Below are 24243 nucleotides of genomic sequence, written 5' to 3' on the forward strand. Positions count from 1 at the left end.
GTTTGGTGATCAACTCCACTCTGGGATGATTCATTTTTAACATGGAATGGGCAAAGCATGCGCTAACCAAACAGAAAAAAAAGGAAAGAAAAACAGCAGCAAAGAGTAAAATTAGCTTTAATGTTTCTGCAACAACACATTACATTCAAACGGAGGCTACAGATTGCATAGAAGAAAACAAATAACAACCCCAAAGACATTCATTAAACATGTTAAGTGAGGACGTAAAGGAGATCTCTATAGAAATGTTTGGAAATCTGTTACGTCACACAGACATGTTGACAGAGTGGTCAGAAAGTGCAATTTTTCTTGAAATTAACAGGCAAGCTATCATCGATTGACTTAAAACCAATAAAACCTCAGATGTGGATGGTAACATAACGAAAGCAGTGAAAACCCATGGAAAAGTGAATTTCTCTTAAGGTTTGGGGATTTGATTGCCAACGGAATTACAAATTTGAACAAAAACAAATTGCTTAGCAGAGGATGGTTTCGATCCATCGACCTCTGGGTTATGGGCCCAGCACGCTTCCGCTGCGCCACTCTGCTGCTGTCACACCTTTCTCTGTGCATTTTGAAAGGGAGAAGCTGGCTCCACCTACATTTGCATGCAGATAAAGAACCATAGCTGCATTTGAAAGCAGAGGATGCCGTAACCTCTGAAAAAGCATTTAGACATTGTGAGAGCAAAATCTTGTTAGTCCACGTAGCTCTCTCGCGTCACGTGCTTAGTCTCTGTGGCGCAATTGGTTAGCGCGTTCGGCTGTTAACCGAAAGGGTGGTGGTTCAAGCCCACCCAGGGACGTTTTGAGACACTTGAGTTTTTTTAACCGAGAAGCAAAAAAGGAGCACAAAATAGTTACCTTTCAAACGCAAAGACGGTGACTGCAAATTGATTAACATAGGTGGAGACCCTTCACAAAACCATGTTTAAAAGGAAGGGTGACGTCATATCTATGACGGTGCTTTCCAATTGAAACTTCATCAAAAGCACGTAAAACATCATCAGAAGTGAACAGGAAGTTCATTCTTCATTCCGTTGTCAACCGATTGGCCAGAAAATTGGGCTCGATCAAAGGGAACCTGAACAGGGGACTGCTCCTATCCATCGTCATTCATTGGGAAAGTGTCTGCAATTTCAAACACATTGCATTTCTCATATCAGCATGTGATGAGCGCCCGCAGCGTGCTGTTGAAACCCCACTCCGGGACCATTCCTTTTTCAATGCAGGAGGGGCAAAGCATTTGCTAACCAATAAGCAAAAAAATATGAAAATCCTCATCTTTCCCACAAAAACATCAAAAACAACAGCAAAAACATTGAAGACGGCTGGCTGCAAACGGAATAGAGAAATATCATACAAGCATGTTAAAAGCGTTGGAAGACAATTTTTTAAGGAAAGTGTTTTGAAACTTGAAGACACGCACGGACGTGCCAGATGATCAGAAAGTGCCATTTCACTCGGAGTTAACAGTCCAAATACAAGCAATCGACTTTAATGCCCCACTGCATCAAGCTTAGCAACGTTTGATGGGCACGGAAAGTTTGGTGATCAACTCCACTCTGGGATGATTCATTTTTAACATGGAATGGGCAAAGCATGCGCTAACCAAACAGAAAAAAAAGGAAAGAAAAACAGCAGCAAAGAGTAAAATTAGCTTTAATGTTTCTGCAACAACACATTACATTCAAACGGAGGCTACAGATTGCATAGAAGAAAACAAATAACAACCCCAAAGACATTCATTAAACATGTTAAGTGAGGACGTAAAGGAGATCTCTATAGAAATGTTTGGAAATCTGTTACGTCACACAGACATGTTGACAGAGTGGTCAGAAAGTGCAATTTTTCTTGAAATTAACAGGCAAGCTATCATCGATTGACTTAAAACCAATAAAACCTCAGATGTGGATGGTAACATAACGAAAGCAGTGAAAACCCATGGAAAAGTGAATTTCTCTTAAGGTTTGGGGATTTGATTGCCAACGGAATTACAAATTTCTTAGCAGAGGATGGTTTCGATCCATCGACCTCTGGGTTATGGGCCCAGCACGCTTCCGCTGCGCCACTCTGCTGCTGTCACACCTTTCTCTGTGCATTTAAAGAACCATAGCTGCATTTGAAAGCAGAGGATGCCGTAACCTCTGAAAAAGCATTTAGACATTGTGAGAGCAAAATCTTGTTAGTCCACGTAGCTCTCTCGCCTCAAGTGCTTAGTCTCTGTGGCGCAATTGGTTAGCACGTTCGGCTGTTAACCGAAAGGTTGGTGGTTCAAGCCCACCTAGGGACGTTTTGAGACACTTGAGTTTTTTTAACCGAGAAGCAAAAAAGGAGCACAAAATAGTTACCTTTCAAACGCAAATACGGTGACTGCAAATTGATTAACATAGGTGGAGACCCTTCACAAAACCATGTTTAAAAGGAAGGGTGACGTCATATCTATGACGGTGTTTTCCAATTGAAACTTCATCAAAAGCACGTAAAACATCATCAGAAGTGAACAGGAAGTTCATTCTTCATTCCGTTGTCAACCGATTGGCCAGAAAATTGGGCTCGATCAAAGGGAACCTGAACAGGGGACTGCTCCTATCCATCGTCATTCATTGGGAAAGTGTCTGCAATTTCAAACACATTGCATTTCTCATATCAGCATGTGATGAGCGCCCGAAGCGTGCTGTTGAAACCCCACTCCGGGACCATTCCTTTTTCAATGCAGGAGGGGCAAAGCATTTGCTAACCAATAAGCAAAAAAATATGAAAATCCTCATCTTTCCCACAAAAACATCAAAAACAACAGCAAAAACATTGAAGACGGCTGGCTGCAAACGGAATAGAGAAATATCATACAAGCATGTTAAAAGCGTTGGAAGACAATTTTTTAAGGAAAGTGTTTTGAAACTTGAAGACACGCACGGACGTGCCAGATGATCAGAAAGTGCCATTTCACTCGGAGTTAACAGTCCAAATACAAGCAATCGACTTTAATGCCTCACTGCATCAAGCTTAGCAACGTTTGATGGGCACGGAAAGTTTGGTGATCAACTCCACTCTGGGATGATTCATTTTTAACATGGAATGGGCAAAGCATGCGCTAACCAAACAGAAAAAAAAGGAAAGAAAAACAGCAGCAAAGAGTAAAATTAGCTTTAATGTTTCTGCAACAACACATTACATTCAAACGGAGGCTACAGATTGCATAGAAGAAAACAAATAACAACCCCAAAGACATTCATTAAACATGTTAAGTGAGGACGTAAAGGAGATCTCTATAGAAATGTTTGGAAATCTGTTACGTCACACAGACATGTTGACAGAGTGGTCAGAAAGTGCAATTTTTCTTGAAATTAACAGGCAAGCTATCATCGATTGACTTAAAACCAATAAAACCTCAGATGTGGATGGTAACATAACGAAAGCAGTGAAAACCCATGGAAAAGTGAATTTCTCTTAAGGTTTGGGGATTTGATTGCCAACGGAATTACAAATTTGAACAAAAACAAATTGCTTAGCAGAGGATGGTTTCGATCCATCGACCTCTGGGTTATGGGCCCAGCACGCTTCCGCTGCGCCACTCTGCTGCTGTCACACCTTTCTCTGTGCATTTTGAAAGGGAGAAGCTGGCTCCACCTACATTTGCATGCAGATAAAGAACCATAGCTGCATTTGAAAGCAGAGGATGCCGTAACCTCTGAAAAAGCATTTAGACATTGTGAGAGCAAAATCTTGTTAGTCCACGTAGCTCTCTCGCCTCACGTGCTTAGTCTCTGTGGCGCAATTGGTTAGCGCGTTCGGCTGTTAACCGAAAGGTTGGTGGTTCAAGCCCACCCAGGGACGTTTTGAGACACTTGAGTTTTTTTAACCGAGAAGCAAAAAAGGAGCACAAAATAGTTACCTTTCAAACGCAAATACGGTGACTGCAAATTGATTAACATAGGTGGAGACCCTTCACAAAACCATGTTTAAAAGGAAGGGTGACGTCATATCTATGACGGTGCTTTCCAATTGAAACTTCATCAAAAGCACGTAAAACATCATCAGAAGTGAACAGGAAGTTCATTCTTCATTCCGTTGTCAACTGATTGGCCAGAAAATTGGGCTCGATCAAAGGGAACCTGAACAGGGGACTGCTCCTATCCATCGTCATTCATTGGGAAAGTGTCTGCAATTTCAAACACATTGCATTTCTCATATCAGCATGTGATGAGCGCCCGCAGCGTGCTGTTGAAACCCCACTCCGGGACCATTCCTTTTTCAATGCAGGAGGGGCAAAGCATTTGCTAACCAATAAGCAAAAAAATATGAAAATCCTCATCTTTCCCACAAAAACATCAAAAACAACAGCAAAAACATTGAAGACGGCTGGCTGCAAACGGAATAGAGAAATATCATACAAGCATGTTAAAAGCGTTGGAAGACAATTTTTTAAGGAAAGTGTTTTGAAACTTGAAGACACGCACGGACGTGCCAGATGATCAGAAAGTGCCATTTCACTCGGAGTTAACAGTCCAAATACAAGCAATCGACTTTAATGCCTCACTGCATCAAGCTTAGCAACGTTTGATGGGCACGGAAAGTTTGGTGATCAACTCCACTCTGGGATGATTCATTTTTAACATGGAATGGGCAAAGCATGCGCTAACCAAACAGAAAAAAAAGGAAAGAAAAACAGCAGCAAAGAGTAAAATTAGCTTTAATGTTTCTGCAACAACACATTACATTCAAACGGAGGCTACAGATTGCATAGAAGAAAACAAATAACAACCCCAAAGACATTCATTAAACATGTTAAGTGAGGACGTAAAGGAGATCTCTATAGAAATGTTTGGAAATCTGTTACGTCACACAGACATGTTGACAGAGTGGTCAGAAAGTGCAATTTTTCTTGAAATTAACAGGCAAGCTATCATCGATTGACTTAAAACCAATAAAACCTCAGATGTGGATGGTAACATAACGAAAGCAGTGAAAACCCATGGAAAAGTGAATTTCTCTTAAGGTTTGGGGATTTGATTGCCAACGGAATTACAAATGTGAACAAAAACAAATTGCTTAGCAGAGGATGGTTTCGATCCATCGACCTCTGGGTTATGGGCCCAGCACGCTTCCGCTGCGCCACTCTGCTGCTGTCACACCTTTCTCTGTGCATTTTGAAAGGGAGAAGCTGGCTCCACCTACATTTGCATGCAGATAAAGAACCATAGCTGCATTTGAAAGCAGAGGATGCCGTAACCTCTGAAAAAGCATTTAGACATTGTGAGAGCAAAATCTTGTTAGTCCACGTAGCTCTCTCGCCTCACGTGCTTAGTCTCTGTGGCGCAATTGGTTAGCGCGTTCGGCTGTTAACCGAAAGGTTGATGGTTCAAGCCCACCCAGGGACGTTTTGAGACACTTGAGTTTTTTTAACCGAGAAGCAAAAAAGGAGCACAAAATAGTTACCTTTCAAACGCAAATACGGTGACTGCAAATTGATTAACATAGGTGGAGACCCTTCACAAAACCATGTTTAAAAGGAAGGGTGACGTCATATCTATGACGGTGATTTCCAATTGAAACTTCATCAAAAGCACGTAAAACATCATCAGAAGTGAACAGGAAGTTCATTCTTCATTCCGTTGTCAACCGATTGGCCAGAAAATTGGGCTCGATCAAAGGGAACCTGAACAGGGGACTGCTCCTATCCATCGTCATTCATTGGGAAAGTGTCTGCAATTTCAAACACATTGCATTTCTCATATCAGCATGTGATGAGCGCCCGAAGCGTGCTGTTGAAACCCCACTCCGGGACCATTCCTTTTTCAATGCAGGAGGGGCAAAGCATTTGCTAACCAATAAGCAAAAAAATATGAAAATCCTCATCTTTCCCACAAAAACATCAAAAACAACAGCAAAAACATTGAAGACGGCTGGCTGCAAACAGAATAGAGAAATATCATACAAGCATGTTAAAAGCGTTGGAAGACAATTTTTTAAGGAAAGTGTTTTGAAACTTGAAGACACGCACGGACGTGCCAGATGATCAGAAAGTGCCATTTCACTCGGAGTTAACAGTCCAAATACAAGCAATCGACTTTAATGCCTCACTGCATCAAGCTTAGCAACGTTTGATGGGCACGGAAAGTTTGGTGATCAACTCCACTCTGGGATGATTCATTTTTAACATGGAATGGGCAAAGCATGCGCTAACCAAACAGAAAAAAAAGGAAAGAAAAACAGCAGCAAAGAGTAAAATTAGCTTTAATGTTTCTGCAACAACACATTACATTCAAACGGAGGCTACAGATTGTATAGAAGAAAACAAATAACAACCCCAAAGACATTCATTAAACATGTTAAGTGAGGACGTAAAGGAGATCTCTATAGAAATGTTTGGAAATCTGTTACGTCACACAGACATGTTGACAGAGTGGTCAGAAAGTGCAATTTTTCTTGAAATTAACAGGCAAGCTATCATCGATTGACTTAAAACCAATAAAACCTCAGATGTGGATGGTAACATAACGAAAGCAGTGAAAACCCATGGAAAAGTGAATTTCTCTTAAGGTTTGGGGATTTGATTGCCAACGGAATTACAAATTTGAACAAAAACAAATTGCTTAGCAGATGATGGTTTCGATCCATCGACCTCTGGGTTATGGGCCCAGCACGCTTCCGCTGCGCCACTCTGCTGCTGTCACACATTTCTCTGTGCATTTTGAAAGGGAGAAGCTGGCTCCACCTACATTTGCATGCAGATAAAGAACCATAGCTGCATTTGAAAGCAGAGGATGCCGTAACCTCTGAAAAAGCATTTAGACATTGTGAGAGCAAAATCTTGTTAGTCCACGTAGCTCTCTCGCCTCACGTGCTTAGTCTCTGTGGCGCAATTGGTTAGCGCGTTCGGCTGTTAACCGAAAGGTTGGTGGTTCAAGCCCACCCAGGGACGTTTTGAGACACTTGAGTTTTTTTAACCGAGAAGCAAAAAAGGAGCACAAAATAGTTACCTTTCAAACGCAAATACGGTGACTGCAAATTGATTAACATAGGTGGAGACCCTTCACAAAACCATGTTTAAAAGGAAGGGTGACGTCATATCTATGACGGTGTTTTCTAATTGAAACTTCATCAAAAGCACGTAAAACATCATCAGAATTGAACAGGAAGTTCATTCTTCATTCCGTTGTCAACCGATTGGCCAGAAAATTGGGCTCGATCAAAGGGAACCTGAACAGGGGACTGCTCCTATCCATCGTCATTCATTGGGAAAGTGTCTGCAATTTCAAACACATTGCATTTCTCATATCAGCATGTGATGAGCGCCCGCAGCGTGCTGTTGAAACCCCACTCCGGGACCATTCCTTTTTCAATGCAGGAGGGGCAAAGCATTTGCTAACCAATAAGCAAAAAAATATGAAAATCCTCATCTTTCCCACAAAAACATCAAAAACAACAGCAAAAACATTGAAGACGGCTGGCTGCAAACGGAATAGAGAAATATCATACAAGCATGTTAAAAGCGTTGGAAGACAATTTTTTAAGGAAAGTGTTTTGAAACTTGAAGACACGCACGGACGTGCCAGATGATCAGAAAGTGCCATTTCACTCGGAGTTAACAGTCCAAATACAAGCAATCGACTTTAATGCCTCACTGCATCAAGCTTAGCAACGTTTGATGGGCACGGAAAGTTTGGTGATCAACTCCACTCTGGGATGATTCATTTTTAACATGGAATGGGCAAAGCATGCGCTAACCAAACAGAAAAAAAAGGAAAGAAAAACAGCAGCAAAGAGTAAAATTAGCTTTAATGTTTCTGCAACAACACATTACATTCAAACGGAGGCTACAGATTGCATAGAAGAAAACAAATAACAACCCCAAAGACATTCATTAAACATGTTAAGTGAGGACGTAAAGGAGATCTCTATAGAAATGTTTGGAAATCTGTTACGTCACACAGACATGTTGACAGAGTGGTCAGAAAGTGCAATTTTTCTTGAAATTAACAGGCAAGCTATCATCGATTGACTTAAAACCAATAAAACCTCAGATGTGGATGGTAACATAACGAAAGCAGTGAAAACCCATGGAAAAGTGAATTTCTCTTAAGGTTTGGGGATTTGATTGCCAACGGAATTACAAATTTGAACAAAAACAAATTGCTTAGCAGAGGATGGTTTCGATCCATCGACCTCTGTGTTATGGGCCCATCACGCTTCCGCTGCGCCACTCTGCTGCTGTCACACCTTTCTCTGTGCATTTTGAAAGGGAGAAGCTGGCTCCACCTACATTTGCATGCAGATAAAGAACCATAGCTGCATTTGAAAGCAGAGGATGCCGTAACCTCTGAAAAAGCATTTAGACATTGTGAGAGCAAAATCTTGTTAGTCCACGTAGCTCTCTCGCCTCACGTGCTTAGTCTCTGTGGCGCAATTGGTTAGCGCGTTCGGCTGTTAACCGAAAGGTTGGTGGTTCAAGCCCACCCAGGGACGTTTTGAGACACTTGAGTTTTTTTAACCGAGAAGCAAAAAAGGAGCACAAAATAGTTACCTTTCAAACGCAAATACGGTGACTGCAAATTGATTAACATAGGTGGAGACCCTTCACAAAACCATGTTTAAAAGGAAGGGTGACGTCATATCTATGACGGTGCTTTCCAATTGAAACTTCATCAAAAGCACGTAAAACATCATCTGAAGTGAACAGGAAGTTCATTCTTCATTCCGTTGTCAACCGATTGGCCAGAAAATTGGGCTCGATCAAAGGGAACCTGAACAGGGGACTGCTCCTATCCATCGTCATTCATTGGGAAAGTGTCTGCAATTTCAAACACATTGCATTTCTCATATCAGCATGTGATGAGCGCCCGAAGCGTGCTGTTGAAACCCCACTCCGGGACCATTCCTTTTTCAATGCAGGAGGGGCAAAGCATTTGCTAACCAATAAGCAAAAAAATATGAAAATCCTCATCTTTCCCACAAAAACATCAAAAACAACAGCAAAAACATTGAAGACGGCTGGCTGCAAACGGAATAGAGAAATATCATACAAGCATGTTAAAAGCGTTGGAAGACAATTTTTTAAGGAAAGTGTTTTGAAACTTGAAGACACGCACGGACGTGCCAGATGATCAGAAAGTGCCATTTCACTCGGAGTTAACAGTCCAAATACAAGCAATCGACTTTAATGCCTCACTGCATCAAGCTTAGCAACGTTTGATGGGCACGGAAAGTTTGGTGATCAACTCCACTCTGGGATGATTCATTTTTAACATGGAATGGGCAAAGCATGCGCTAACCAAACAGAAAAAAAAGGAAAGAAAAACAGCAGCAAAGAGTAAAATTAGCTTTAATGTTTCTGCAACAACACATTACATTCAAACGGAGGCTACAGATTGCATAGAAGAAAACAAATAACAACCCCAAAGACATTCATTAAACATGTTAAGTGAGGACGTAAAGGAGATCTCTATAGAAATGTTTGGAAATCTGTTACGTCACACAGACATGTTGACAGAGTGGTCAGAAAGTGCAATTTTTCTTGAAATTAACAGGCAAGCTATCATCGATTGACTTAAAACCAATAAAACCTCAGATGTGGATGGTAACATAACGAAAGCAGTGAAAACCCATGGAAAAGTGAATTTCTCTTAAGGTTTGGGGATTTGATTGCCAACGGAATTACAAATTTGAACAAAAACAAATTGCTTAGCAGAGGATGGTTTCGATCCATCGACCTCTGGGTTATGGGCCCAGCACGCTTCCGCTGCGCCACTCTGCTGCTGTCACACCTTTCTCTGTGCATTTTGAAAGGGAGAAGCTGGCTCCACCTACATTTGCATGCAGATAAAGAACCATAGCTGCATTTGAAAGCAGAGGATGCCGTAACCTCTGAAAAAGCATTTAGACATTGTGAGAGCAAAATCTTGTTAGTCCACGTAGCTCTCTCGCCTCACGTGCTTAGTCTCTGTGGCGCAATTGGTTAGCGCGTTCGGCTGTTAACCGAAAGGTTGGTGGTTCAAGCCCACCCAGGGACGTTTTGAGACACTTGAGTTTTTTTAACCGAGAAGCAAAAAAGGAGCACAAAATAGTTACCTTTCAAACGCAAATACGGTGACTGCAAATTGATTAACATAGGTGGAGACTCTTCACAAAACCATGTTTAAAAGGAAGGGTGACGTCATATCTATGACGGTGCTTTCCAATTGAAACTTCATCAAAAGCACGTAAAACATCATCAGAAGTGAACAGGAAGTTCATTCTTCATTCCGTTGTCAACCGATTGGCCAGAAAATTGGGCTTGATCAAAGGGAACCTGAACAGGGGACTGCTCCTATCCATCGTCATTCATTGGGAAAGTGTCTGCAATTTCAAACACATTGCATTTCTCATATCAGCATGTGATGAGCGCCCGCAGCGTGCTGTTGAAACCCCACTCCGGGACCATTCCTTTTTCAATGCAGGAGGGGCAAAGCATTTGCTAACCAATAAGCAAAAAAATATGAAAATCCTCATCTTTCCCACAAAAACATCAAAAACAACAGCAAAAACATTGAAGACGGCTGGCTGCAAACGGAATAGAGAAATATCATACAAGCTTGTTAAAAGCGTTGGAAGACAATTTTTTAAGGAAAGTGTTTTGAAACTTGAAGACACGCACGGACGTGCCAGATGATCAGAAAGTGCCATTTCACTCGGAGTTAACAGTCCAAATACAAGCAATCGACTTTAATGCCTCACTGCATCAAGCTTAGCAACGTTTGATGGGCACGGAAAGTTTGGTGATCAACTCCACTCTGGGATGATTCATTTTTAACATGGAATGGGCAAAGCATGCGCTAACCAAACAGAAAAAAAAGGAAAGAAAAACAGCAGCAAAGAGTAAAATTAGCTTTAATGTTTCTGCAACAACACATTACATTCAAACGGAGGCTACAGATTGTATAGAAGAAAACAAATAACAACCCCAAAGACATTCATTAAACATGTTAAGTGAGGACGTAAAGGAGATCTCTATAGAAATGTTTGGAAATCTGTTACGTCACACAGACATGTTGACAGAGTGGTCAGAAAGTGCAATTTTTCTTGAAATTAACAGGCAAGCTATCATCGATTGACTTAAAACCAATAAAACCTCAGATGTGGATGGTAACATAACGAAAGCAGTGAAAACCCATGGAAAAGTGAATTTCTCTTAAGGTTTGGGGATTTGATTGCCAACGGAATTACAAATTTGAACAAAAACAAATTGCTTAGCAGAGGATGGTTTCGATCCATCGACCTCTGGGTTATGGGCCCAGCACGCTTCCGCTGCGCCACTCTGCTGCTGTCACACCTTTCTCTGTGCATTTTGAAAGGGAGAAGCTGGCTCCACCTACATTTGCATGCAGATAAAGAACCATAGCTGCATTTGAAAGCAGAGGATGCCGTAACCTCTGAAAAAGCATTTAGACATTGTGAGAGCAAAATCTTGTTAGTCCACGTAGCTCTCTCGCCTCACGTGCTTAGTCTCTGTGGCGCAATTGGTTAGCGCGTTCGGCTGTTAACCGAAAGGTTGGTGGTTCAAGCCCACCCAGGGACGTTTTGAGACACTTGAGTTTTTTTAACCGAGAAGCAAAAAAGGAGCACAAAATAGTTACCTTTCAAACGCAAATACGGTGACTGCAAATTGATTAACATAGGTGGAGACCCTTCACAAAACCATGTTTAAAAGGAAGGGTGACGTCATATCTATGACGGTGTTTTCTAATTGAAACTTCATCAAAAGCACGTAAAACATCATCAGAAGTGAACAGGAAGTTCATTCTTCATTCCGTTGTCAACCGATTGGCCAGAAAATTGGGCTCGATCAAAGGGAACCTGAACAGGGGACTGCTCCTATCCATCGTCATTCATTGGGAAAGTGTCTGCAATTTCAAACACATTGCATTTCTCATATCAGCATGTGATGAGCGCCCGCAGCGTGCTGTTGAAACCCCACTCCGGGACCATTCCTTTTTCAATGCAGGAGGGGCAAAGCATTTGCTAACCAATAAGCAAAAAAATATGAAAATCCTCATCTTTCCCACAAAAACATCAAAAACAACAGCAAAAACATTGAAGACGGCTGGCTGCAAACGGAATAGAGAAATATCATACAAGCATGTTAAAAGCGTTGGAAGACAATTTTTTAAGGAAAGTGTTTTGAAACTTGAAGACACGCACGGACGTGCCAGATGATCAGAAAGTGCCATTTCACTCGGAGTTAACAGTCCAAATACAAGCAATCGACTTTAATGCCTCACTGCATCAAGCTTAGCAACGTTTGATGGGCACGGAAAGTTTGGTGATCAACTCCACTCTGGGATGATTCATTTTTAACATGGAATGGGCAAAGCATGCGCTAACCAAACAGAAAAAAAAGGAAAGAAAAACAGCAGCAAAGAGTAAAATTAGCTTTAATGTTTCTGCAACAACACATTACATTCAAACGGAGGCTACAGATTGCATAGAAGAAAACAAATAACAACCCCAAAGACATTCATTAAACATGTTAAGTGAGGACGTAAAGGAGATCTCTATAGAAATGTTTGGAAATCTGTTACGTCACACAGACATGTTGACAGAGTGGTCAGAAAGTGCAATTTTTCTTGAAATTAACAGGCAAGCTATCATCGATTGACTTAAAACCAATAAAACCTCAGATGTGGATGGTAACATAACGAAAGCAGTGAAAACCCATGGAAAAGTGAATTTCTCTTAAGGTTTGGGGATTTGATTGCCAACGGAATTACAAATTTGAACAAAAACAAATTGCTTAGCAGAGGATGGTTTCGATCCATCGACCTCTGGGTTATGGGCCCAGCACGCTTCCGCTGCGCCACTCTGCTGCTGTCACACCTTTCTCTGTGCATTTTGAAAGGGAGAAGCTGGCTCCACCTACATTTGCATGCAGATAAAGAACCATAGCTGCATTTGAAAGCAGAGGATGCCGTAACCTTTGAAAAAGCATTTAGACATTGTGAGAGCAAAATCTTGTTAGTCCACGTAGCTCTCTCGCCTCACGTGCTTAGTCTCTGTGGCGCAATTGGTTAGCGCGTTCGGCTGTTAACCGAAAGGTTGGTGGTTCAAGCCCACCCAGGGACGTTTTGAGACACTTGAGTTTTTTTAACCGAGAAGCAAAAAAGGAGCACAAAATAGTTACCTTTCAAACGCAAATACGGTGACTGCAAATTGATTAACATAGGTGGAGACTCTTCACAAAACCATGTTTAAAAGGAAGGGTGACGTCATATCTATGACGGTGCTTTCCAATTGAAACTTCATCAAAAGCACGTAAAACATCATCAGAAGTGAACAGGAAGTTCATTCTTCATTCCGTTGTCAACCGATTGGCCAGAAAATTGGGCTTGATCAAAGGGAACCTGAACAGGGGACTGCTCCTATCCATCGTCATTCATTGGGAAAGTGTCTGCAATTTCAAACACATTGCATTTCTCATATCAGCATGTGATGAGCGCCCGCAGCGTGCTGTTGAAACCCCACTCCGGGACCATTCCTTTTTCAATGCAGGAGGGGCAAAGCATTTGCTAACCAATAAGCAAAAAAATATGAAAATCCTCATCTTTCCCACAAAAACATCAAAAACAACAGCAAAAACATTGAAGACGGCTGGCTGCAAACGGAATAGAGAAATATCATACAAGCTTGTTAAAAGCGTTGGAAGACAATTTTTTAAGGAAAGTGTTTTGAAACTTGAAGACACGCACGGACGTGCCAGATGATCAGAAAGTGCCATTTCACTCGGAGTTAACAGTCCAAATACAAGCAATCGACTTTAATGCCTCACTGCATCAAGCTTAGCAACGTTTGATGGGCACGGAAAGTTTGGTGATCAACTCCACTCTGGGATGATTCATTTTTAACATGGAATGGGCAAAGCATGCGCTAACCAAACAGAAAAAAAAGGAAAGAAAAACAGCAGCAAAGAGTAAAATTAGCTTTAATGTTTCTGCAACAACACATTACATTCAAACGGAGGCTACAGATTGTATAGAAGAAAACAAATAACAACCCCAAAGACATTCATTAAACATGTTAAGTGAGGACGTAAAGGAGATCTCTATAGAAATGTTTGGAAATCTGTTACGTCACACAGACATGTTGACAGAGTGGTCAGAAAGTGCAATTTTTCTTGAAATTAACAGGCAAGCTATCATCGATTGACTTAAAACCAATAAAACCTCAGATGTGGATGGTAACATAACGAAAGCAGTGAAAACCCATGGAAAAGTGAATTTCTCTTAAGGTTTGGGGATTTGATTGCCAACGGAATTACAAATTTGAACAAAAACAAATTGCTTAGCAGAGGATGGTTTCGATCCATCGACCTCTGGGTTATGGGCCCAGCACGCTTCCGCTGCGCCACTCTGCTGCTGTCACACCTTTCTCTGTGCATTTTGAAAGGGAGAAGCTGGCTCCACCTACATTTGCATGCAGATAAAGAACCATAGCTGCATTTGAAAGCAGAGGATGCCGTAACCTCTGAAAAAGCATTTAGACATTGTGAGAGCAAAATCTTGTTAGTCCACGTAGCTCTCTCGCCTCACGTGCTTAGTCTCTGTGGCGCAATTGGTTAGCGCGTTCGGCTGTTAACCGAAAGGTTGGTGGTTCAAGCCCACCCAGGGACGTTTTGAGACACTTGAGTTTTTTTAACCGAGAAGCAAAAAAGGAGCACAAAATAGTTACCTTTCAAACGCAAATACGGTGACTGCAAATTGATTAACATAGGTGGAGACCCTTCACAAAACCATGTTTAAAAGGAAGGGTGACGTCATATCTATGACGGTGCTTTCCAATTGAAACTTCATCAAAAGCACGTAAAACATCATCAGAAGTGAACAGGAAGTTCATTCTTCATTCCGTTGTCAACCGATTGGCCAGAAAATTGGGCTCGATCAAAGGGAACCTGAACAGGGGACTGCTCCTATCCATCGTCATTCATTGGGAAAGTGTCTGCAATTTCAAACACATTGCATTTCTCATATCAGCATGTGATGAGCGCCCGAAGCGTGCTGTTGAAACCCCACTCCGGGACCATTCCTTTTTCAATGCAGGAGGGGCAAAGCATTTGCTAACCAATAAGCAAAAAAATATGAAAATCCTCATCTTTCCCACAAAAACATCAAAAACAACAGCAAAAACATTGAAGACGGCTGGCTGCAAACGGAATAGAGAAATATCATACAAGCATGTTAAAAGCGTTGGAAGACAATTTTTTAAGGAAAGTGTTTTGAAACTTGAAGACACGCACGGACGTGCCAGATGATCAGAAAGTGCCATTTCACTCGGAGTTAACAGTCCAAATACAAGCAATCGACTTTAATGCCTCACTGCATCAAGCTTAGCAACGTTTGATGGGCACGGAAAGTTTGGTGATCAACTCCACTCTGGGATGATTCATTTTTAACATGGAATGGGCAAAGCATGCGCTAACCAAACAGAAAAAAAAGGAAAGAAAAACAGCAGCAAAGAGTAAAATTAGCTTTAATGTTTCTGCAACAACACATTACATTCAAACGGAGGCTACAGATTGTATAGAAGAAAACAAATAACAACCCCAAAGACATTCATTAAACATGTTAAGTGAGGACGTAAAGGAGATCTCTATAGAAATGTTTGGAAATCTGTTACGTCACACAGACATGTTGACAGAGTGGTCAGAAAGTGCAATTTTTCTTGAAATTAACAGGCAAGCTATCATCGATTGACTTAAAACCAATAAAACCTCAGATGTGGATGGTAACATAACGAAAGCAGTGAAAACCCATGGAAAAGTGAATTTCTCTTAAGGTTTGGGGATTTGATTGCCAACGGAATTACAAATTTGAACAAAAACAAATTGCTTAGCAGAGGATGGTTTCGATCCATCGACCTCTGGGTTATGGGCCCAGCACGCTTCCGCTGCGCCACTCTGCTGCTGTCACACCTTTCTCTGTGCATTTTGAAAGGGAGAAGCTGGCTCCACCTACATTTGCATGCAGATAAAGAACCATAGCTGCATTTGAAAGCAGAGGATGCCGTAACCTCTGAAAAAGCATTTAGACATTGTGAGAGCAAAATCTTGTTAGTCCACGTAGCTCTCTCGCCTCACGTGCTTAGTCTCTGTGGCGCAATTGGTTAGCGCGTTCGGCTGTTAACCGAAAGGTTGGTGGTTCAAGCCCACCCAGGGACGTTTTGAGACACTTGAGTTTTTTTAACCGAGAAGCAAAAAAGGAGCACAAAATAGTTACCTTTCAAACGCAAATACGGTGACTGCAAATTGATTAACATAGGTGGAGACCCTTCACAAAACCATGTTTAAAAGGAAGGGTGACGTCATATCTATGACGGTGCTTTCCAATTGAAACTTCATCAAAAGCACGTAAAACATCATCAGAAGTGAACAGGAAGTTCATTCTTCATTCCGTTGTCAACCGATTGGCCAGAAAATTGGGCTCGATCAAAGGGAACCTGAACAGGGGACTGCTCCTATCCATCGTCATTCATTGGGAAAGTGTCTGCAATTTCAAACACATTGCATTTCTCATATCAGCATGTGATGAGCGCCCGAAGCGTGCTGTTGAAACCCCACTCCGGGACCATTCCTTTTTCAATGCAGGAGGGGCAAAGCATTTGCTAACCAATAAGCAAAAAAATATGAAAATCCTCATCTTTCCCACAAAAACATCAAAAACAACAGCAAAAACATTGAAGACGGCTGGCTGCAAACGGAATAGAGAAATATCATACAAGCATGTTAAAAGCGTTGGAAGACAATTTTTTAAGGAAAGTGTTTTGAAACTTGAAGACACGCACGGACGTGCCAGATGATCAGAAAGTGCCATTTCACTCGGAGTTAACAGTCCAAATACAAGCAATCGACTTTAATGCCTCACTGCATCAAGCTTAGCAACGTTTGATGGGCACGGAAAGTTTGGTGATCAACTCCACTCTGGGATGATTCATTTTTAACATGGAATGGGCAAAGCATGCGCTAACCAAACAGAAAAAAAAGGAAAGAAAAACAGCAGCAAAGAGTAAAATTAGCTTTAATGTTTCTGCAACAACACATTACATTCAAACGGAGGCTACAGATTGTATAGAAGAAAACAAATAACAACCCCAAAGACATTCATTAAACATGTTAAGTGAGGACGTAAAGGAGATCTCTATAGAAATGTTTGGAAATCTGTTACGTCACACAGACATGTTGACAGAGTGGTCAGAAAGTGCAATTTTTCTTGAAATTAACAGGCAAGCTATCATCGATTGACTTAAAACCAATAAAACCTCAGATGTGGATGGTAACATAACGAAAGCAGTGAAAACCCATGGAAAAGTGAATTTCTCTTAAGGTTTGGGGATTTGATTGCCAACGGAATTACAAATTTGAACAAAAACAAATTGCTTAGCAGAGGATGGTTTCAATCCATCGACCTCTGGGTTATGGGCCCAGCACGCTTCCGCTGCGCCACTCTGCTGCTGTCACACCTTTCTCTGTGCATTTTGAAAGGGAGAAGCTGGCTCCACCTACATTTGCATGCAGATAAAGAACCATAGCTGCATTTGAAAGCAGAGGATGCCGTAACCTCTGAAAAAGCATTTAGACATTGTGAGAGCAAAATCTTGTTAGTCCACGTAGCTCTCTCGCCTCACGTGCTTAGTCTCTGTGGCGCAATTGGTTAGCGCGTTCGGCTGTTAACCGAAAGGTTGGTGGTTCAAGCCCACCCAGGGACGTTTTGAGACACTTGAGTTTTTTTAACCGAGAAGCAAAAAAGGAGCACAAAATAGTTACCTTTCAAACGCAAATACGGTGACTGCAAATTGATTAACATAGGTGGAGACCCTTCACAAAACCATGTTTAAAAGGAAGGGTGACGTCATATCTATGACGGTGCTTTCCAATTGAAACTTCATCAAAAGCACGTAAAACATCATCAGAAGTGAACAGGAAGTTCATTCTTCATTCCGTTGTCAACCGATTGGCCAGAAAATTGGGCTCGATCAAAGGGAACCTGAACAGGGGACTGCTCCTATCCATCGTCATTCATTGGGAAAGTGTCTGCAATTTCAAACACATTGCATTTCTCATATCAGCATGTGATGAGCGCCCGAAGCGTGCTGTTGAAACCCCACTCCGGGACCATTCCTTTTTCAATGCAGGAGGGGCAAAGCATTTGCTAACCAATAAGCAAAAAAATATGAAAATCCTCATCTTTCCCACAAAAACATCAAAAACAACAGCAAAAACATTGAAGACGGCTGGCTGCAAACGGAATAGAGAAATATCATACAAGCATGTTAAAAGCGTTGGAAGACAATTTTTTAAGGAAAGTGTTTTGAAACTTGAAGACACGCACGGACGTGCCAGATGATCAGAAAGTGCCATTTCACTCGGAGTTAACAGTCCAAATACAAGCAATCGACTTTAATGCCTCACTGCATCAAGCTTAGCAACGTTTGATGGGCACGGAAAGTTTGGTGATCAACTCCACTCTGGGATGATTCATTTTTAACATGGAATGGGCAAAGCATGCGCTAACCAAACAGAAAAAAAAGGAAAGAAAAACAGCAGCAAAGAGTAAAATTAGCTTTAATGTTTCTGCAACAACACATTACATTCAAACGGAGGCTACAGATTGTATAGAAGAAAACAAATAACAACCCCAAAGACATTCATTAAACATGTTAAGTGAGGACGTAAAGGAGATCTCTATAGAAATGTTTGGAAATCTGTTACGTCACACAGACATGTTGACAGAGTGGTCAGAAAGTGCAATTTTTCTTGAAATTAACAGGCAAGCTATCATCGATTGACTTAAAACCAATAAAACCTCAGATGTGGATGGTAACATAACGAAAGCAGTGAAAACCCATGGAAAAGTGAATTTCTCTTAAGGTTTGGGGATTTGATTGCCAACGGAATTACAAATTTGAACAAAAACAAATTGCTTAGCAGAGGATGGTTTCGATCCATCAACCTCTGGGTTATGGGCCCAGCACGCTTCCGCTGCGCCACTCTGCTGCTGTCACACCTTTCTCTGCGCATTTTGAAAGGGAGAAGCTGGCTCCACCTACATTTGCATGCAGATAAAGAACCATAGCTGCATTTGAAAGCAGAGGATGCCGTAACCTCTGAAAAAGCATTTAGACATTGTGAGAGCAAAATCTTGTTAGTCCACGTAGCTCTCTCGCATCACGTGCTTAGTCTCTGTGGCGCAATTGGTTAGCGCGTTCGGCTGTTAACCGAAAGGCTGGTGGTTCAAGCCCACCCAGGGACGTTTTGAGACACTTGAGTTTTTTTAACCGAGAAGCAAAAAAGGAGCCCAAAATAGTTACCTTTCAAACGCAAATACGGTGACTGCAAATTGATTAACATAGGTGGAGACCCTTCACAAAACCATGTTTAAAAGGAAGGGTGACGTCATATCTATGACGGTGCTTTCCAATTGAAACTTCATCAAAAGCACGTAAAACATCATCAGAAGTGAACAGGAAGTTCATTCTTCATTCCGTTGTCAACCGATTGGCCAGAAAATTGGGCTCGATCAAAGGGAACCTGAACAGGGGACTGCTCCTATCCATCGTCATTCATTGGGAAAGTGTCTGCAATTTCAAACACATTGCATTTCTCATATCAGCATGTGATGAGCGCCCGAAGCGTGCTGTTGAAACCCCACTCCGGGACCATTCCTTTTTCAATGCAGGAGGGGCAAAGCATTTGCTAACCAATAAGCAAAAAAATATGAAAATCCTCATCTTTCCCACAAAAACATCAAAAACAACAGCAAAAACATTGAAGACGGCTGGCTGCAAACGGAATAGAGAAATATCATACAAGCATGTTAAAAGCGTTGGAAGACAATTTTTTAAGGAAAGTGTTTTGAAACTTGAAGACACGCACGGACGTGCCAGATGATCAGAAAGTGCCATTTCACTCGGAGTTAACAGTCCAAATACAAGCAATCGACTTTAATGCCTCACTGCATCAAGCTTAGCAACGTTTGATGGGCACGGAAAGTTTGGTGATCAACTCCACTCTGGGATGATTCATTTTTAACATGGAATGGGCAAAGCATGCGCTAACCAAACAGAAAAAAAAGGAAAGAAAAACAGCAGCAAAGAGTAAAATTAGCTTTAATGTTTCTGCAACAACACATTACATTCAAACGGAGGCTACAGATTGTATAGAAGAAAACAAATAACAACCCCAAAGACATTCATTAAACATGTTAAGTGAGGACGTAAAGGAGATCTCTATAGAAATGTTTGGAAATCTGTTACGTCACACAGACATGTTGACAGAGTGGTCAGAAAGTGCAATTTTTCTTGAAATTAACAGGCAAGCTATCATCGATTGACTTAAAACCAATAAAACCTCAGATGTGGATGGTAACATAACGAAAGCAGTGAAAACCCATGGAAAAGTGAATTTCTCTTAAGGTTTGGGGATTTGATTGCCAACGGAATTACAAATTTGAACAAAAACAAATTGCTTAGCAGAGGATGGTTTCGATCCATCGACCTCTGGGTTATGGGCCCAGCACGCTTCCGCTGCGCCACTCTGCTGCTGTCACACCTTTCTCTGTGCATTTTGAAAGGGAGAAGCTGGCTCCACCTACATTTGCATGCAGATAAAGAACCATAGCTGCATTTGAAAGCAGAGGATGCCGTAACCTCTGAAAAAGCATTTAGACATTGTGAGAGCAAAATCTTGTTAGTCCACGTAGCTCTCTCGCCTCACGTGCTTAGTCTCTGTGGTGCAATTGGTTAGCGCGTTCGGCTGTTAACCGAAAGGTTGGTGGTTCAAGCCCACCCAGGGACGTTTTGAGACACTTGAGTTTTTTTTAACCGAGAAGCAAAAAAGGAGCCCAAAATAGTTACCTTTCAAACGCAAATACGGTGACTGCAAATTGATTAACATAGGTGGAGACCCTTCACAAAACCATGTTTAAAAGGAAGGGTGACGTCATATCTATGACGGTGCTTTCCAATTGAAACTTCATCAAAAGCACGTAAAACATCATCTGAAGTGAACAGGAAGTTCATTCTTCATTCCGTTGTCAACCGATTGGCCAGAAAATTGGGCTCGATCAAAGGGAACCTGAACAGGGGACTGCTCCTATCCATCGTCATTCATTGGGAAAGTGTCTGCAATTTCAAACACATTGCATTTCTCATATCAGCATGTGATGAGCGCCCGAAGCGTGCTGTTGAAACCCCACTCCGGGACCATTCCTTTTTCAATGCAGGAGGGGCAAAGCATTTGCTAACCAATAAGCAAAAAAATATGAAAATCCTCATCTTTCCCACAAAAACATCAAAAACAACAGCAAAAACATTGAAGACGGCTGGCTGCAAACGGAATAGAGAAATATCATACAAGCATGTTAAAAGCGTTGGAAGATGGGGCGTGGCCGACTGTGCAGCAGAGAAGACGTGTTTACACAGAGCTCTGTCCCAGAAATCAGAAAAGACGATCTAAACACAGATTCCAAATCCCAAAACAAGCTAAGCGACAACTGCCCTCACACAGAAGGCTTTATGGGGCGAAAGCACAAAAAAAATTACCGTCCAGAGGCTCCAAAAATGCAGGATATCAGATTATCCTTCGAGAGGCCTACACCACAGGCCCAAGCCAAAATGGCGCCCGACCCGCCTAGCGAAGATGAGGCCTTGGAGACTTACCACGAGGAAGAGGAAACCCCGGCCTCACAGTCGGAAGGGACCCCCTCTAATGAGTCAGAGTCAGACGAGGATTCCTCCCCAGCGACGAAGAGAGATATTAGAAATCTCCTGCTGGATATGCGACGTGTGTGGAAGGCTGACCTCTTAGACACACGCACGGAAATAGGGACCCTCAAACAACGAGTCACGGAGATCGAGACAAAAGAATCTGCCAGAGACCATAGTGTGCAAGACGCCCACGATAAGCTGCAAGCATTAACAGAACAAGTGAGCAAACTTACCAAATCGCAGCTAGTGATGGAGTCCAGACACAGACGGAAGAACATCCGCCTCCGCGGAATTCCGGAACACATTGATGGGGATGCAGTACTGCCTTTCCTCAGGCGCTTCATAGCCTCACTGGGTATAGGGGGCCACTCAAATCCAGAGACACTAACGTCAGCGTTCCGGGTCCGCAAAGCAGCGGCCGCCCCAGCTGAAGCCCCAAGAGACGTAATAGCCACGACAAAAGACATCACAACCCGGTCAGGGATCATGGCCAAATCGAGGGAGATGGGCACCATGCGCTTCGAAGGATGTGATATTGCCATATACGGAGACCTCCCATTTGCCGTCCTCGCAGTCAAGAGACAGCTAACACCAGTGGCCCGGCAGCTAAGAGAGGCGCGGATCAGATATCGGTGGGGGATAGATGGCTCCCTCCTGGTAACGCACGGCAACGATGTACTCACCCTCTCCTCTCCAGAGAATAAAGAAGATTTCCTCCAGAAGTTGACTCCGAGCAAGAATATACCAGAGACAATCCAAAAGCCGGGAACAGACGCACAGGGTCCCACCAGAGTTCGCCCTTTAAACCCACAGACTAGACTCCTAGTCAAACCTCGCCACCTGTAGAGAGAACACACACATAGCGGCCCTTAATAATTTCCAGCAGCCAACGACGAGACACACAATAGTGGCCCAGCATTGTCCTTCGATACACCCTCTGGCGCCTAGTAAACGGTGGATAGCAACCATCAGCGGCAGCCAACACAGCACCCCGCTAGAGAGCATGACACATAATAGCTGCACAACATCCCCAATTGTGCACACAATAGGAGACAGGTAAACGGTGGCTTAGCCCCCTTATGGGCCTACGACAGAGTCACATTAGCCAGTGGGTAATAGTGAGACCACATAAACAACGATTGAAAGATACCCCTATTTCCATATACAAAGCTCAGTACGACTAAACTACAAGGGCACCTTTGGACTGCCAAAATTCCACATATCGCCCACTCATGGTTTATTGTTCCAGAATTAATATGTGATCTATATAACTTATATATTATGTGAACGTTATCATTTCTTATACTATGTTACAGATGTATTTTGCATTTTCCACTGTGAAAACACCAATAAAATACAAATTTAAAAAAAAAAAGCGTTGGAAGACAATTTTTTAAGGAAAGTGTTTTGAAACTTGAAGACACGCACGGACGTGCCAGATGATCAGAAAGTGCCATTTCACTCGGAGTTAACAGTCCAAATACAAGCAATCGACTTTAATGCCTCACTGCATCAAGCTTAGCAACGTTTGATGGGCACGGAAAGTTTGGTGATCAACTCCACTCTGGGATGATTCATTTTTAACATGGAATGGGCAAAGCATGCGCTAACCAAACAGAAAAAAAAGGAAAGAAAAACAGCAGCAAAGAGTAAAATTAGCTTTAATGTTTCTGCAACAACACATTACATTCAAACGGAGGCTACAGATTGTATAGAAGAAAACAAATAACAACCCCAAAGACATTCATTAAACATGTTAAGTGAGGACGTAAAGGAGATCTCTATAGAAATGTTTGGAAATCTGTTACGTCACACAGACATGTTGACAGAGTGGTCAGAAAGTGCAATTTTTCTTGAAATTAACAGGCAAGCTATCATCGATTGACTTAAAACCAATAAAACCTCAGATGTGGATGGTAACATAACGAAAGCAGTGAAAACCCATGGAAAAGTGAATTTCTCTTAAGGTTTGGGGATTTGATTGCCAACGGAATTACAAATTTGAACAAAAACAAATTGCTTAGCAGAGGATGGTTTCGATCCATCGACCTCTGGGTTATGGGCCCAGCACGCTTCCGCTGCGCCACTCTGCTGCTGTCACACCTTTCTCTGCGCATTTTGAAAGGGAGAAGCTGGCTCCACCTACATTTGCATGCAGATAAAGAACCATAGCTGCATTTGAAAGCAGAGGATGCCGTAACCTCTGAAAAAGCATTTAGACATTGTGAGAGCAAAATCTTGTTAGTCCACGTAGCTCTCTCGCATCACGTGCTTAGTCTCTGTGGCGCAATTGGTTAGCGCGTTCGGCTGTTAACCGAAAGGATGGTGGTTCAAGCCCACCCAGGGACGTTTTGAGACACTTGAGTTTTTTTAACCGAGAAGCAAAAAAGGAGCACAAAATAGTTACCTTTCAAACGCAAATACGGTGACTGCAAATTGATTAACATAGGTGGAGACCCTTCACAAAACCATGTTTAAAAGGAAGGGTGACGTCATATCTATGACGGTGCTT

At 42.1% G+C, this 24243-nt stretch overlaps 12 non-coding genes across 12 annotated transcripts; all 12 read left to right on the forward strand.

Moving 5' to 3' along the window:
* Positions 1–731: 731 nt before the first annotated feature.
* TRNAN-GUU (transfer RNA asparagine (anticodon GUU)) lies at positions 732–805 on the forward strand. The gene has a single exon. It is a non-coding gene; the product is annotated as a tRNA-Asn (tRNA).
* A 2957-nt stretch (positions 806–3762) lies between these two features.
* TRNAN-GUU (transfer RNA asparagine (anticodon GUU)) lies at positions 3763–3836 on the forward strand. The gene has a single exon. It is a non-coding gene; the product is annotated as a tRNA-Asn (tRNA).
* A 3014-nt stretch (positions 3837–6850) lies between these two features.
* Positions 6851–6924, forward strand: TRNAN-GUU (transfer RNA asparagine (anticodon GUU)). Its single transcript has one exon. It is a non-coding gene; the product is annotated as a tRNA-Asn (tRNA).
* Positions 6925–8394: 1470 nt separating this feature from the next.
* TRNAN-GUU (transfer RNA asparagine (anticodon GUU)) lies at positions 8395–8468 on the forward strand. Its single transcript has one exon. It is a non-coding gene; the product is annotated as a tRNA-Asn (tRNA).
* Positions 8469–9938: 1470 nt separating this feature from the next.
* On the forward strand, positions 9939–10012 carry TRNAN-GUU (transfer RNA asparagine (anticodon GUU)). The gene has a single exon. It is a non-coding gene; the product is annotated as a tRNA-Asn (tRNA).
* A 1470-nt stretch (positions 10013–11482) lies between these two features.
* Positions 11483–11556, forward strand: TRNAN-GUU (transfer RNA asparagine (anticodon GUU)). Its single transcript has one exon. It is a non-coding gene; the product is annotated as a tRNA-Asn (tRNA).
* A 1470-nt stretch (positions 11557–13026) lies between these two features.
* TRNAN-GUU (transfer RNA asparagine (anticodon GUU)) lies at positions 13027–13100 on the forward strand. The gene has a single exon. It is a non-coding gene; the product is annotated as a tRNA-Asn (tRNA).
* Positions 13101–14570: 1470 nt separating this feature from the next.
* On the forward strand, positions 14571–14644 carry TRNAN-GUU (transfer RNA asparagine (anticodon GUU)). The gene has a single exon. It is a non-coding gene; the product is annotated as a tRNA-Asn (tRNA).
* A 1470-nt stretch (positions 14645–16114) lies between these two features.
* On the forward strand, positions 16115–16188 carry TRNAN-GUU (transfer RNA asparagine (anticodon GUU)). The gene has a single exon. It is a non-coding gene; the product is annotated as a tRNA-Asn (tRNA).
* Positions 16189–17658: 1470 nt separating this feature from the next.
* On the forward strand, positions 17659–17732 carry TRNAN-GUU (transfer RNA asparagine (anticodon GUU)). Its single transcript has one exon. It is a non-coding gene; the product is annotated as a tRNA-Asn (tRNA).
* A 1470-nt stretch (positions 17733–19202) lies between these two features.
* TRNAN-GUU (transfer RNA asparagine (anticodon GUU)) lies at positions 19203–19276 on the forward strand. The gene has a single exon. It is a non-coding gene; the product is annotated as a tRNA-Asn (tRNA).
* Positions 19277–24006: 4730 nt separating this feature from the next.
* Positions 24007–24080, forward strand: TRNAN-GUU (transfer RNA asparagine (anticodon GUU)). Its single transcript has one exon. It is a non-coding gene; the product is annotated as a tRNA-Asn (tRNA).
* Positions 24081–24243: the final 163 nt, after the last annotated feature.

The sequence above is a fragment of the Pelobates fuscus genome, chromosome 2 (assembly GCF_036172605.1).
Source record: "Pelobates fuscus isolate aPelFus1 chromosome 2, aPelFus1.pri, whole genome shotgun sequence".
Taxonomy (NCBI): domain Eukaryota; kingdom Metazoa; phylum Chordata; class Amphibia; order Anura; family Pelobatidae; genus Pelobates; species Pelobates fuscus.